General features: G+C 47.7%; 1 protein-coding gene across 2 annotated transcripts in view; it reads right to left on the bottom strand.

The window, feature by feature from the left end:
* eps8l2 (EPS8 like 2) overlaps positions 1-11,888 on the bottom strand; it is a 285,853-nt gene extending 273,965 nt beyond the window's left edge. Inside the window, exon 1 of one of the 2 annotated variants that reach the window (XM_038807699.1) lies at positions 11,573-11,888. The gene's annotated coding sequence lies outside the window, so the exon portion shown is untranslated. The remainder of the gene's footprint in view (positions 1-11,572) is intronic. The other variant, XM_038807700.1, reaches the window with a different exon arrangement.
* Positions 11,889-15,674: the final 3,786 nt, after the last annotated feature.

Genomic DNA, 15,674 nt, shown 5'->3' with positions numbered 1-15,674 from the left:
CCCACCCCATCTCATTCTTACAATCCTAGATAGTTTATGGCTGTTCTTGATGTTAACTTTGGAGAATCACCATACATAATTTTTCTCAATTACATTAGGATTATAACAAAGGGGCAGGAAACATTACAGGCCAGAAAAGGCAAAACACAGGTTCTACCCTCCCAATGTCCTTAATCTGCATTTAAAAACTGACAGTGACGATTGGAGCTTGGAGAAATATTCAGACTACCTGAAATCAGCAAGATGACAGAGAAGCTTTAAGAAAAAAAGATTTGTTCACCGAGTTGCAAATGAATTTAAACTGTGATTGTGAACATAGGTCATGTAAAACGGAACAGGGGCCGAATTATCCAGCCTCATTATTGACTTTTGCTGAGAGGTCAAAAGCTTCTGAAAAAGGCACGAAGATGATGATTCAATATTAATGGTCACCTGTTGCAGACAGCACATCACCTTCGGTGTCGAGTAGGTACATGCCTCAACAGGGGTCACAGGTTTGAGCAACACTAGCACTGCTTAAAGGGAAAAGGTCCAAAATAACTGGAACCTTTTGTGGCACCCATGCTACCCCTTTGGATGATGAGTCAAAGGCATATCATTAGTTTTCACATGAACTGATGACATCTGGTCCTTCCTCAGCAACAACTGCTGCGACCTCCATTGCTACTGAGGCATCAGACATGACATCCAATACTGGTGGAGCAGAAATTTCCTCCAATTAAACATTGGGAAGACTGATGCCATTTGTTTTTTTTTAAATAGTCTCCATTGCATTTCCAAGCTATCAACTCATTCCCTCCAGGCAAGTCTCGAATTAAGTCAAACTATTTCCAACCTTAAGTGTCACATTTGAATCATAGAATCCCTACAGTGCAGAGGAGACCATTAGGTCCATCACGTCTGCACTGACCCTCTGAAAGAGCACCGTATCTAGGCCCAATCCCCCACCCTATCCTTGTAACCCCACCTGGGGACAATTTAGCATATCCAATCCATCCAACCTGCACATCTTGGGACTGTGGGAGGAAACCGGAGCACCCGGAGGAAACCCACGCAGACATGGGGAGAACGTTCAAACTGCACACAGTCATCAGAGGTTGAACCGGGGTCCCTCGCGCTGTGAGACGGTGCTAACCACTGTCTCACCATGCCTTCCCAGATCCAAAGATTTACTTCTAATCTCATATTTGTATCACCACTAAAACCACCTGTTTCTACCTCTAAATTTTGCCTAACTTCGCCTTGTTTCAGTTCATCTTCATTACCACTATAGACTGCACTAATCCACCGCACGCCTGGCTGATCTCCCATATTCTTCTGTAAATTTGAATTAATCCTAAACTGTGCTGCTCATGTCTTTTGCACTAAATGTTCTTCCCCCATCACCCCTGTGCTTGCTAATCAACACAAGCTCCAAGTGAGAGCCGGACAACACCTTCCCTCCCACTCCCCCTCCAGATTTTAATTGCACCACCTCAAGTTGCCTTGGACAGGCCTCAAGGTTCGGAATATGCTCCACACTTCTTGACCTTGCTTTCCTCCTTTGTGATATTCCTTAAAATCTACCTCCTGGACCAAATGTTTGGTCACCTAACCTTAGAAGGCTCGTGTCCAATCTTTTTTCTAATGGTAAGGTAAAGTTGTCATAGTCCCAGATGACCATAGGCCAATTTTCCCTTCGAAGGCGAGAGCTAACTGGTGGTGATTTAACCTGAGGATCCCCACACCTCAGGCGAGGGGCAAGGCTGAGAAGGTGGATCTTCAGGAAAAACATGAGCCGGTACAGGAATTGAACTCTCGCTGCTAGTCTCGCTCTGTATTACAAACCAGCTGTCTAGCCAAGTGAGCTAAACCGGCCCCCGGTAATGCTACTGATAAGCACTTCAGGGCATCTCATTACATTAAAAAGATACTATATAAATGCAAGATGCTGTTGTGTTAGTTTTTATATTTGCATTGTGGTCAAGTGGACTCTATGATGGTCAAAGTTACAGAGGTCAGGGATATTAGTGAATGTAGAATTTGGGGTTGTGTTTACAAATACCACATCCAGGTGAGGTGATTATGGTCAATCTGGTGGGAAAGGGGCTACATTGGTTACATCCTCTCTCCCTCCTGCTCAGCTGGCTACTATATCGCAGATAGCAAGGTTTCACATCACATAATTATCGCAAATCTTGACATACGATCTGTAGAGTATTATAGAGCTCCTAAAGAGCGACCTATGCAGCAAAGCGTTATTTCAGCATATCAACAGCCTGTTCGGTCACCTTTTGTATGGCTGCTGGGTTTTTATTGTTTGCTTGCTGCTCATGATGTGCATAGGTTTCACACTGGAGTCATGAGCTACATCAAAGTATAGTCCGTGCTATCAAGTAGCCATCTTCTGGGGTGTCATGCTGATTCGAATACAGCTGGTACAGTGGACTACTGCAGAATGAAGTTAATGTAACCGCGTCTAGAATACCAGGCACTGACCTGCATGAAATGTTACTTATGGTCACACCTGGAATTTGAGGGAATCAAATCCCCCCTCCCCCTTAGGCTGTGCTGCATCTTGGAATTGACAAGCGGCACCTGCAGAGTGCTGTGCGCGCAATAGATGGCATCCTGCACCACGGTGAAGCCTGCTATCTTCTCAAAGCTGTGCGTATACTTCACCTGCTTTGTCTGGCCAAAGAGAATGAAATGTATTCAGCTCTTTCGGAATACAAAGCCGTGGCACCTCTCTTATACAAAGGGTAATTGGCAAAATGAGGGGTACTCCAGTCGGGAAGGAGCCTGACAAGTTCATGGCCGTAGCCACCTCGACAGCTATTGGGCAATGTCACACTTGTCCCATTGAGATGTCTCACAAACAGGGCGAAACACTGAGGGAAGATTCCCAACCCCCAACATAATTTTGGCACCAGCCCACTTCTGCTTGGTCAGTTTTCTCCACAGCCATTCAACAGTCATCGGGCCTTTAATTGGCTTGAGACAGGCCTTCTGCCCCAGGAGGAAGTCCCACCTCCTAGAGCTGCCGGCCAGAGGGCTAGCAGCTCTCATTCCAGCAGCACCACCAGGAGTGAAGACCACAGCTGGCATAACAGCTAGTCGAGTTGGCCACCCTGTCCCTCCCCTACATGGGCATGATACCCACAAGAGCCGTCAAGGACCAGTAGATGACACTGCTGCCATGGTACACAATGTTTTTATGCAAGGGTCACTTTGCATAGTTCCCACTGATTGTCCCAGAATGCGCACCAGCAAACTCAACTAATCTGCACCTAGTGCTGCTCATATGAGAAACGTGCCCACATACTGTGGATTGCGAGTTAAAACAGAATGCATAATGCTGAACAGCTTGGACCAGGCACCGGGTTTTGTGGCCAAGATCTTTCTGCGGCAGATCCACCGAGTGTGCAAGCACTGCAAAGACAAAGCAATTGCACAGCAGGTTTTTCTTGGAGGATTGTGACTGCCATCCGTCTGTTAAAATCAGGCATTTTGGGCTTTAAAGGGGTGGGGGTGGTGCCAGGGAAGCCTGGTCATTTCTCAGAGATTGTTAAATGTTTTACTATTTGGAAAATGCAGCCCACTATTTTGTTACAAGAATAAAGCCAGTTTTCCTGACTTTGACCTTCAGGCTTGCTCAGCCCTCAAGGTGGGAAAGTTAGGGACGAAAGGAAAAAAGGGGTACTAGATCACCAAGTTCCAACATCATTTAGCAATACCCTGGGGTTTTAGGGGCTTCTCGGGTAAAATGTAGTTTGGTCTGTGCAAGCCCAAAAGAACATTTAATAAACAGGACATGGCTGTCATCGGAGATCTCATCTGGAATTGCTGGATGGGCTGGTGCATGTATGCCCATAAAATATGGCACAGTAATGATCTCTGAACCCCTTGCCAAGTACAAGTATCTCAGGGGAAGGATGATAAGTTACACATTGGCCTAATCCATGGCCTGTGCCGGTGGTAGCTTTCTGAATATATCACCCCAACATAAAAATTCCAGTGGCCTTGGAGCTGGACAACAGCAGCTTAGGAGTATGACAAATGGGTCAGAAAAATAATTATTTGAATAGCCTACAATATCTTCAACTCTGACCCTTGTTTCTACATATATCCTATTTGCATCAAACACAAATATCCCCAACCTCAATGATGGGAGAGTCGAGCATATCAGTGCAAAATAGATGGCCGAATCATTGCTACAATCTTCCGCCAGAATTGCCAAGTGGATGATCCACCTCGACCTTCTCCGGAGGTGCACAGCCTCTCAGACACAAGTCTCAGCAAATACATTTCACTCCATCTATCTAGAAATGACTGAAGACGCTGGATACTGCAAAGGCTATGGGACCTGAGAATATTCCAGTAATAGTACTGATAAATTATTCCGAAGCTTGCTGTACCTCTAGCCAAGTTGTTCCAGTAAAACTACAACACTGGCATCTACCCAGCAATGTGGGCACATGAAAAGCAGAACAAATCCAGCCCAGCCAACCCATCAGTTTACTCTTGATCATCAACAAAGATGACGGAAGGGGTCATCAACAGTGCAATCAAGCGGTTCCTGCTGAGCAATAATCTCTGACACAGTTCGAGGTCTGACAGGGTCACTCAGCTCCTGACCTCATTACAGCCTTGGTTCAAACATAAACAAAAGAGCTGAAATCCAGGAGGTGAGGGGGAACATCACTGCTCTTGACAAGGCAACATTTCAATCGAGTGCTGCATCAACGAGCCACAGCAGAATTGGAATAAATGGGAATTAGGGGGAAGAACTCTCCACTGGTTTTGACTAGCACAAAAGGAAGTTGGTTGTGGGATATCAAACATCACTGCAGGAGTACCTTAGGATAGTGTCCTTCCTTCCATCATAAAGGTCAGAAGTGGGATGTTAGCTGATGCACAATGTTCAGCACGATTCTCGATGCCTCAGATACTGAAGTAGTCCAAATGCAGTAAGGGCTGGACAATAGCCAAGCTTGGGCTGCCAAATGCAAATAATATTTGCGTCACACAATTGCCAGGCAATGACCATCTCCAAGAGAGAATCTACCCATCTCCCCTTGGTATTCAATGGCATTACCATTACTGAATCACCCATTATCATCATGCTGCGGGTTATCGTTGACCAGAAACCGAACTGGACTAGCGACATAAATACTGGCTACAAGAGAAGGTCAGGGCTAGGAATCCAGCAGTGAGTAACTCACCTCCTGAATCCCAATCTGAGGTACAATTGTGATGGAGTACTCCTGAGAGCAACTTCAACAACACTTAAGAAGCTTGAACCACAAAACAGCCTGTTTGACTGCCACCTCACTCACAAACATTCACTCCCTCCACTATCAATGTACAAGGGCAGCAGTTGAGTACCATCTACATGATGCACTGCAGTAACTCAGTAAGACCCCTTTGACAGCACCTTCCAAACCCAAAACCAACTGATGGGCAATGACAGCAAATACATGGGAGCACAACCACCTGGAAGTTCCCATCCAAACCACTTACCATCCTGACTTGGAAATAATCACCATTCCTTCACTGTGACTGGGTCAAAGTCCTTCCCTAATAGCACTGTGGGTGTACCTAAACTACATGGACTGCACTGGTTCAAATGGCAGTGACACGACCATCAATTCACTCGAGACAAGAGTAGAAGTAAACTGTGGCTTTAATCAACTTAGAACAGTGCCTGCCTGCGACTGAACCAATACTGAGAACCGCCTACAGGTCGACTTCTCTTTCTACCTCCCTTCAAGGGGAAGAGCCATGGGCAGAGCCCATGCATGCCCCAACATGTTCCCCCAAGGATAATGCCGTACAATGGCCCATAGGAGAAGCCCACAAGGGCAACAGCATAGCACAGATACAAATACAAGGGCAACAGCACAGATACAAATACAATGGTGGATTATTGGCATAATACATTCACCACATTCACCCCTGGTTAAAAAAATGAAGTCCGGAGGGGGTGACGGGTTCATAAGTTCAGTCGGTCCAGCGCACGGATTGTGCACTGTGATCGCCAAAGCTCCGGCATTGTTGCTGGCCCGGGTGTCGAACTCGTCCTGTCAGTAGTGAGGGCGCCGGTACAGACATGGACTCTGGGAGAATCTCTTCTGGAGCTTCATTCCTGTGGATTGGTGAAGGGGGGATGGCGGGCGGGCGGGAGTGCGGGAGCCATATAGGGGCGGGGGCGATGGTCATGGTAGGTTGGGCAGGATATGGTGGAGGGGCACTGGTGGTGGAACCGGCGGGCACCAGGTCACGGAGGGGGACCATATCCTGTCGGCCATCGGGGTGTTCGATATAAGCGTACTGGGAGTTGGAGTGTAGGAGCTGGACCCTCTCTACCAGAGGATCGGACTTATGGCTCCTGACGTGCTTTCTGAGTATGACTGGGCTCGGTGTCTTCAGCCAGGATGGAAGCGAGGCCCCCGAGGTGGATCTTCTAGGAAAAACAAATAGGCGGTCATGAGGGGTCTTGTTTGTGGCCGTGCAAAGTAGGGACCTAATAGCATGGAGCGCATCGGGTAGGACCTCCTGCCAGTTGGAAACTGGGAGATTCCTGGACCGCAGGGTCAGTAGGACGGCCTTCCAGACTATCGCGTTCTAATTCTCCACCTGTCCGTTTCCCCTGGGGTTATAACTGTTAGTCCTGCTCGAGGCGATGCCCTTACTGCAGGTACTGACGCAGTTCGTCGATCATGAACGACGAGCCCCGGTCACTGTGGACATAATTGGGGAAACCAAACAGGGTGAAGACACTATGTAGGGCTTTAATGACGGTGGATGTGGTCATGTCAGGGCAAGGGATTGCAAAGGGGAAACGGGAGAACTCATGAATAATATTGAGGAAATATGTATTGTGGTTATTGGAGGGGAGGGGTCCTTTGAAAATCGATACTGAGGCGCTCAAAGGGCCAGGATGCCTTTACCAGGTGGGCCTTATCTGGTCAATAGAAGTGCGGTTTACACTCCGCACAGATCTGGCAGTCCCTGGTCATGGCTCTGACCTCCTCGGTGGAGTAGGGCAGGTTGCAGGCCTTGATATAGTGGATAAGCTGGGTGACCCTCGGGTGGCAGAGGTCATCGTGGATAGCCCGTAGTCGGTCATCTTGCGCGATGGCGCATGTGCCATGGGACGGGGCTTGTTGAGCTTCCCAGGATGATTTACTATATCGTAATTATAGGTGGAGAATTCAATCCTCTACCTCAAGATCTTATCGTTCTTGATTTTGCCCCGCTGCGTATTGTTGAACATGAAGGCTACCGACCGTTGGTCGGTGACGAGGGTAAACCTCCTACCAGCGAGGTAGTGCCTCCAATGCAATACAGCTTCCACGATGGCTTGGGCCTCGTTCTCGACTGAGGACTGCCGAATTTCGGAGCTGGTGAGGGTGCGCGAAAAGAACGCTACCGGTCTGCCTGCTTGATTGAGGATAGTGGCGAGAGCGACCTCTGATGCGTCGCTCTCCACCTGGAAGGGGACGGACTCTTCCACCGCACGCATCGCGGCTTTGGCGATGTCCGCCTTGATGCAGCTGAAGGCCTGGTGGGCCTCAGTTGCCAGTGGAAAGATGGTGGCCTTGAATAGTGGGTGGGCTTTGTCCGCATAGTTAGGGACCCACTGGGCATAATATGAAAAGAACCCGAGGCACCTTAGGGCAGTGGAAGTTGCAGGAGGGGGTACATACGGTCAGAGTCGGGTCCTAGAACCCTGTTTTCCACGACGTAGCCGAGGATGTCTAGTCTGGTTGTGCGAAAAACGCATTTCTCCTTGTTGTATGTGAAATTTAGAGTTTGGGTCGTTTGGAGAAATCTGTTGAGGTTGGCGTCATGGTCCTGCTGATCATGGCTGCAGATGGTGACATTGTCCAAGTACGGAAATGTGGCCCGCAGCCCGTACTGGTCTACATTCGGTCCAGTGTTCTTTGGAACACCGAAATCCTGTTCATGACGCCAAAGGGGACCCAGAGGGAGTGGAAAAGGCGGCCGTGTAGTAGCGGTCCACCGGGCGGATTGGGAGCTGGTGGTATGCAGACTTCAGATCCACCGTGGAGAACACCCAGTAGTGTGCAATCTGGTTTACCGTGTCTGCAATCCGGGGAAGGGGGTACGCATCGAGTTGTGTGTACCGGTTTATGGTTTGGTTGTAATCTACAACCATCCAGTTCTTTTCCCCGGTCTTGACGACCACCACCTGAGCTCTCCAGGGGCTATTGCTGGCCTCGATGACTCCCTCCCGCAAGAGTTGCTGGACCTCGGTCCTGATAAAAGTCCTGTCCTGTATGCTATACCGCGTACTTCTGGTAGCGACTGGTTTGCAGTCAGCGGTGAGGTTTGTGAAGAATGGGGGAGGGTCGACTTTTAGGGTTGCGCGGCTGCATATGGTGAGTGGGGTTAGGGCCCCCCTGAACTTCAGGGTTAGGCTCCTGAGGTTGCATTGGAAATCTAGTCCCAATAGTAGAGGAGCGCAGAGGTCTGGGAGCACATATAATTTAAAATTGGCGTGCTGGGCACCCTGATAAGGTTTCAGTAGTGCACCCTCGGATTTGCACCGAGTGCGACCCAGAGGCGAGGGAGATGGTTTGGTGCGCTGGGAAAATTGTGAGCGAGCAACGTCTTACCATGTCCAGGTGAATGAAGCTCTCTGTGCTCCCGGAGTCGAAAAGGCAAAGCGTCTCGTGCCCATTTACGCGGACGGTCGTCATAGAGCTCTGGAGGTGCTTGGGTCACGACTGGTCCAGGGTGACCGCGCTGAGTTGCGGGTAGCCGGAGGTGCTGGGGTGGCTCCGCGATGGCTGCCCTTGTTGATCGTACGCATCGAGCAGCGTAGCAGATGGCGGCCAAGATGGCAGCCTCTGTTGGTCGAGCGAGGCTGATGACGCGTCTGCAGGGGGCGGAGTCGGCAGACACGCTGCCACACTGCGGGGTCTGCGGGCCTGTGAGTCAAGAGTTCTTGGACCTGGTCAGGCAAACTTTGGCGAAATTACCATTTCTCCCGCAGTTCACAGTTAAGGGCTGGGCAGTGCTGCCTGGGGTGTTGGGACTGGCCGCAGAAATAGCAGGGTAGCCCCCTATGACGGGCGGGCGGCCATGTGGCACAGGCCTGGGGTAGTCTTTGGTGCTGGGGTCCACGAGGGGGGGGGGTCGCGTGGTCAGCCGGGAACGTGTTCAGGCTCGGGAACGCTACTTCCAGAGAGGAGGATAACTTTACCGTCTGATCCAGGTCCAGAGCCCCCTTTTCGAGTGGGCGCTGTCTCACGTAGTTGGACCGGACTCCCACCACGTAGACGTCATGGACGGCGAGTTCCATATGTTGTGTGGCCGTAACGGCCTGGTAGTTGCAGCTGTGTGCAAGGACTTTGAGGTCGCATAGGTAGTCTTCTAGCGATTCCCCGGGACGCTAGCGGCGAGGACATGTCATGCGTAGACCTCGGTCACAGGCCGTACATAGAGGCGTTCGAACATTGCGAGGGCGTCTGCGTAGGAGGAGGCCTCGTCGAGTTGAACAGAGATTAGATGGCTCACCCATGCGTGGAGGAGGCTCAGCTTCTGTTCGTCGGTGATGGAAGGCGTGGAGAAGGCTGCGAGATAGGCCTTGAAGCAGCGGAGCCAATGCGAAAAAATTTATTTCGCCTCTGCGACCTGCGGATCAAGTCCCAGTCGGTCAGGTTTGAGGGCCGATTCCATAGATGCGTTTAAGTTGATTAAATTGATGCGACTATCAATTCACTCGAGACAAGAGTAGAAGTAAACTGTGGCTTTATTCAACTTAGAACAGTGCCTGCCTGCGACTGATCTAATACTGAGAACCGCCTACAGGTCGACTGCTCTTTCTACCGCCCTTCAAGGGGAGGAGCCATGGGCGGAGCCCATACACACCCCAACATGTTCCCCTATGGATAATGCCATACAATGGCCCATAGGAGAAGCCCACAAGGGCAACAGCATAGCACAGATACAAATACAAGGGCAACAGCACAAATACAAATACAATGGATACAATGGCCTAGCCAGAGACACCAATATCCCATGAAGGAATTTAAAAAGACAGCACCTACATTTCATAGCTACCATCCAATAAAAAGGTTTCACATTAACCAAGGCTAGTTTGGCATGTTAGCAAAATCATAACCCGATCAAATGGAAAATGTAAAAGGGATTTTGTAAAAGGCAAGAGTAACTAGAATTTGGTTGTATGTGCATGTATTTCAATTGCTGGTTAATTCCCAAAAGATGACTGTCACCCAGTTTAGCTCACAGGCTGCCAAAATCACACCATTTATACTGTGAGAACATCCTTAATATCAGGTGAAGGCTCACTTGGGTTACCATTGGTAACAGTATAAACAAATGTGGCCAGATCTGGCAAGGTCTATTTCCAGGAGTGCCAGTATTTTGGCTTGGCTGCTGTTGACACCTAAAAAAGACTTTGAGCATTATCCAAGGCTTCAGCGCCAGTTTTTATTTAATAGGGTTGCCTCCAAAAGTATTTTTGTGGTCATTGGCAACCCTACAAATTAAGTGGGATTTAAGCCTCTGCATTACAATAAAGACCAAAAGGGTTAAGAATTCAACTCAAAAGGGCAACGCGTTATGGAAACCTGAAACTGGGCCTGCAACTCAAATTCTTATAATGTGATGTCCCTTATTAATTTTATGCTGGTTTTCATTTAAGCAATAAACAACTTAGTCAACACAAGAGAACAGTTATAAGTACAGAGGGGTCATGCAGACTCAAAGCATTAACTGTTTCTCTCTCCACAGATGTGGCCAGACCCACTGAGTTTATCCAATTTCTTCTGTTTTTATTTCAGATTTCCAGCATCCACAGTATTTTGCTTTTATTTTAACTTTAAAGTACAGTTTCTCCTTATTTCAAGTTCAGACATTTCCTGGATGCACAATGCAGCTCACACTGGTCATCTTAAATTTCAATAGACAGAGTATTATTTCCAATTCTAAGCAGATTTAAAAGCTGTCCAATCACCAAGGATGGATACAGCAGTAATTTATAGCAGAACCTCAAAAGCAAATCCCTTTTTAAAATGGCATGTTCCCTTTCTCACCCCCAGCAACCCTCCTGCCCTCTATCCAACCATTCCTTAAGAAAGCACCACAAGCAATTGGTGGCCTAAGCAACATTTTCCTTCACACACGATAAGCATTCTCCACTATCTGACACACTCTGCACCAGAGAAAAATGTCAAGCACCATTTTATTTGCTGTACAGAAACCACAGGCAGACTCACTTCATAATGTGCATTGACTGGTGCCCCCTTCAGACAATGCACTGAAGGTCAACACAGTTATATATCATCTGAAATTGAACATTAACAAGAGGCCCATCTCAAGTAGAGTAAATCCACGCCAGAAATAATTCATCCGACAAATTAATGACATGGGATGAGCAGGTGCTCTCAAAAAGAACTCCCATCACCACAGAAGCAGATTTCAACTTACTTTAGTTTCCTTAACAACATGAGCACGGGTCGTCCATAATTTAACTATGTGGCCACAATTAGATTGTCAATACGTGATTATAAAGTAGAACACTTCAGAATTTGCTTACCAAACAACCAGCCACTGTAAGCTCCTTCCCAGCTTCACTCAAACTTTCCAGCCATTCGACCTGCTTGCACTTGTATCTAAGAGGTGAGGAGGAGTCAACGCCTTATTTCGTCTCCCGTCCCCGTCAGCTGAACTTTGTTCTGCTAGATAATCAGTCTTACAAAAGCAATGCAGCCAGTTCTATCTGCGTCACTCTGTGTTAGACGCTAAATTGCTAGAAAAACCAGTCTCATTACGTCACTTGCTTGTCGGCTGTCTCTATTCAATGCTTTATTTTTGTCTCTCTCAGCTGAGTAGCTGCTACAGAGCAATGTTAACACCCTGTGCTGCAGGTAGAGGCTCAACTCGCATTGGAGACCAGCTCTACAGGTGGGAGGGGCTTAAAGCAGGCCAGCAGGTTACGTTGGATACCCGCACGGCTGCTATTTAAACAGACTGGAAGAACTGTCCATCTCAGCTGCCACTTCAACTAACTCAGTACTCCATAGCTGTTGTTTACTCGCCCCTCCGGCACACAGCTCAATAATTAAACAGGTATTATAAACATGGATTTGTACAGTTGTTCATCATTTAATCAGGACCCTTGGCGACTCAGGTGGAAAGGAAAATGCAAACAGCTGATGGGAAAAGTAAGGGGGGGGGGGGGGAATTATGTGATTAAGGAGACATTTGAAAGAAAGGAAAGGGAGTCACAAGCTGATGAGTTAGGATGCGTAGAAAGTTGGCTAAATCACCCACAGCAAGGCCTTCTAACAAAGGTGGCTTATTCCTGAGATGAACAGCTATCTACATGTGCTTTGCCCACATTCATGGCCAGCTGAGGAAGGAGCTGCGCTCCGAAAGCTAGTGATTCCAAACACACCTGTTGGAATTTAACCCGGTGTTGTAAGACTTCTTGCTGTGCACATTCCTGGGGATAACTCCCACGCTCCTGACATGTGACCTCTTTGTAGTCGCGTCATCATGTTCTCACATGCCCACTTGGTCTACATTTTCCCTGTTTAGTTGGGACACCCGGTGGCATGAGATGTAACAGTGAGTGTAATAGGAAACTGTGTACAGACCATTATGCGAGATACCAATTAAACAAACTGACAATACATAACTATTTACATATATATATTGCGGCATGGGTTAAGCTGGTGCAACTAGGGTAGAGCCCGTCACGTCTCCTCTCTTCCCCTTTTTTATGGGGAAGAAATACTGAAATTTAAAACTCAGTTCTAGGCAAAATGATAATAAAGTCCTGGAAGCTTGTATTTGGCCTGCTCAGGTACCCTGAGCTTGTGATTATACTGGTTGCTGGTGTCTTTCTGTGACCATCATCCTCACTGTTAGCAATACTGAATGTTTAATCTGTATGCTCGTCAAGTGCAGAAATCACTGCGTTGGCCTCTGCAGGAGTCTGCATGTCTGCTGGTGCAGGGGTCTGGTGCCATTGGATGAATGAAGTGCTGTGTTGGCGGCAGTGCTGATATTAGCAGAAGGTGATGGTGATTGTGCATCTAGTGGGCACCGTCTGAGGCTGTGCACCACCGCCAACTGATCATGGCCACATGAGGTCTAAATCCTGACCATTTGCCCTGGTGTTAGAAGGCCAAACCTGTGGGTGTTTCGATCATAGTGCATTTTGCTTTCAATCTGCATTGAAGGAGGGCATCATTCACATAGTTTTCAAGTTTAGTTTGCAGCAGAGCCTTAGCAGTAGGAATCGTGGGCCTGGTGTACCTGGAAAAATGTCATTGTGCTGATGAGGGCAGGCCCTGTCACGATAGATTTTACAGGCTGAGGAGTACAGCATAGCAGTCTGTACGATCCCATGCACATTTCCTCGAAGATGCTTGGCTGAGCAAACCACATTCTGCTGAACCATTTGGAGATATAAGGGGCTGCTCATGAAAAGCTCAATGTCCATGTCCATATGTGTGCAAAGTTGCAAAATTCAGCAGAGATGAATTGGCAAGCATTGTCTGTCATGAGTCTGTGGGATGAGGGTGGCACGGTGGCCCAGTGGTTAGCACTGCTGCCTACGGCGCTGAGGACCCGGGTTCGATCCCAGCCCCGGGTCATTGACTGTGTGGAATTTGTACATTCTCCCCATGTCTGTGTGCGTTTCGCCCCCACAACCCAAAGATGTTTAGGCTAGGTGAATTGGCCACACTAAATTGCCCCTTAATTGGGGAAAAAAAAATTGGGTACTTTTTGAAGACCACTGTGAGGTGCTCTTGCCAATTCAACATTCTGATTGAGAAGTTGATGAAGAGAGCCAGTGAGTTCAATATAACGTGGGATAAACTGAGAAAGATAATTTGTTATACCAACAAAGTGTTGTAGGGGCCGCACGGTGGCGCAGTGTTTAGCACTACTACCTCACAGGACCAAGGACTTGGGTTCAATCCTGGCCCGGGTCACTGTCCGTGTGGAGTTTACACATACTACACATTCCTGCGTGGGTCCCACCCCACAACCCGAAGATGTGCATCGTAGGTAAATTGGGCACACTAAATTGCCCCTTAATTGGAAAACAATAATTGGGCACTCCAAATTTATTTTAAAAAATAAAGTGCTATAAAGCGTGCTTGTCCACGGGAATGGCCACCTGCCATATAGCCACTGTCTTGTCTAAATCATGTGTAATACCATCGGCTGTGAGTAAATGGCCTGTGTAAAGAACGTGGTTAACTCTGAATCTATATTTCGCAGGGTTAAGCTTTAATTGGATAGTCCTGATTCTGTCAAGGATGAGAAGGAAACAAGCATCATGGTCTTATACAGCATGACCCTGTGGTAATCCCGACAGGGCCTAGTTATAAGGCCAATTAAATTGGATATCTTAAATTAAAGAATTGGGCATTTTAAAATAATATTGCAGTCAAATGTCAGGCAGGCTGTTGGAATTCAGACTTGACCAAAGTCAAATACAAACCAACAGACAAGCTGTCTGAACATGTCTGGACCTGCCTGTCAATCACCCATCAGGAGATCATCGTACCCCATTGACATGCACAGGTCTATTGTGAGTAACCCAGAGTTCCTGCTGATACCTTACATGGCACCAGGTTATGTGCAAGCAAACACCACAGAGATGGACACTTGGGGTGGTCTCAGGTGTGCTGTCAACTGGTCATCAACTAGACCATTGGCATCATTGGCAGAAAGCCAGAGGAATTGGCAAAAGGGCGCAATGGATGGGAGGATAAGAACAGGCATCCGAGGCACATCAGCAGCGAAGACTCCATGCAGAGGCGATCAAGACAACTGACCAGAGAGGGAAGGAAGGAAGAAAAAGCTTGCGAGACTCACCTTCACGACAATGGACCAAAGGGACACAAGAATTGGATCCACAGCTCAATCAAGCCATCATTGCGGGTAGTATTACCGAATCTTGGGTGTGTCTAGTTATATATTTTGGGTTAATTTGCAGGTTAATAGTATGTTTAATAAAGATCGTTAAATTTATATTTGTGTTTGTCTTTTGTTCTCCTCACTATTAAAAGACACCGAGGTAAAACTTTTGATTGCTGCACTGATCGAAGTATCTGGTAAAGTGATGTTCCATGCACTGCTGGAAAAGCTCATTGAAATGGAGATCCCATAAGGCATGATCCCATAAGGGCCGCATGGTGGCATAATGGGTAGCTCTGCTGCCTCACAGCACCAGGGACTTTGGATCGATTCTGACCTTGGTGATTGATTATATAGGGTTTGCACAATCTTCCCGTGATTATGTGGGTTTCCTCCGGTTGCTCCGGTTTCCTTCCATAGTCCAAAGATGTGCAGGTTAGGTGGACTGGCCATGCTAAGTTGCTGCTTGGTGTCCAAAGATGTACAGGTTAAGTGAATCCTGTCAGATGAGGAATCCTTAAAACTAACCACATTCATATCTCTGGTAGGCAGATACCGGTTAAGTGAATTGACCATGATCAATGCGCGCGGTTATGGGGATAGGGTGAGGGAGAGGGCCTAGGTAGAGGTTTCCTTCGGAGGGCTGGTGCAAACTCGATGGGCTATACGACCTCCTTCTGCACTATAGCGATTCTATGATTCTATGAAGGCAGACAAAAAAAAAACGATATCTGGCTACTGGAGATATGAATGTGGTT

The sequence above is a fragment of the Scyliorhinus canicula genome, chromosome 9 (genome assembly GCF_902713615.1).
Source record: "Scyliorhinus canicula chromosome 9, sScyCan1.1, whole genome shotgun sequence".
In the NCBI taxonomy this organism is placed as follows: Eukaryota; Metazoa; Chordata; class Chondrichthyes; order Carcharhiniformes; family Scyliorhinidae; genus Scyliorhinus; species Scyliorhinus canicula.
Note: the sequence above shows the minus strand (reverse complement) of the source record. Positions and strands in the feature narration are given on the sequence as shown.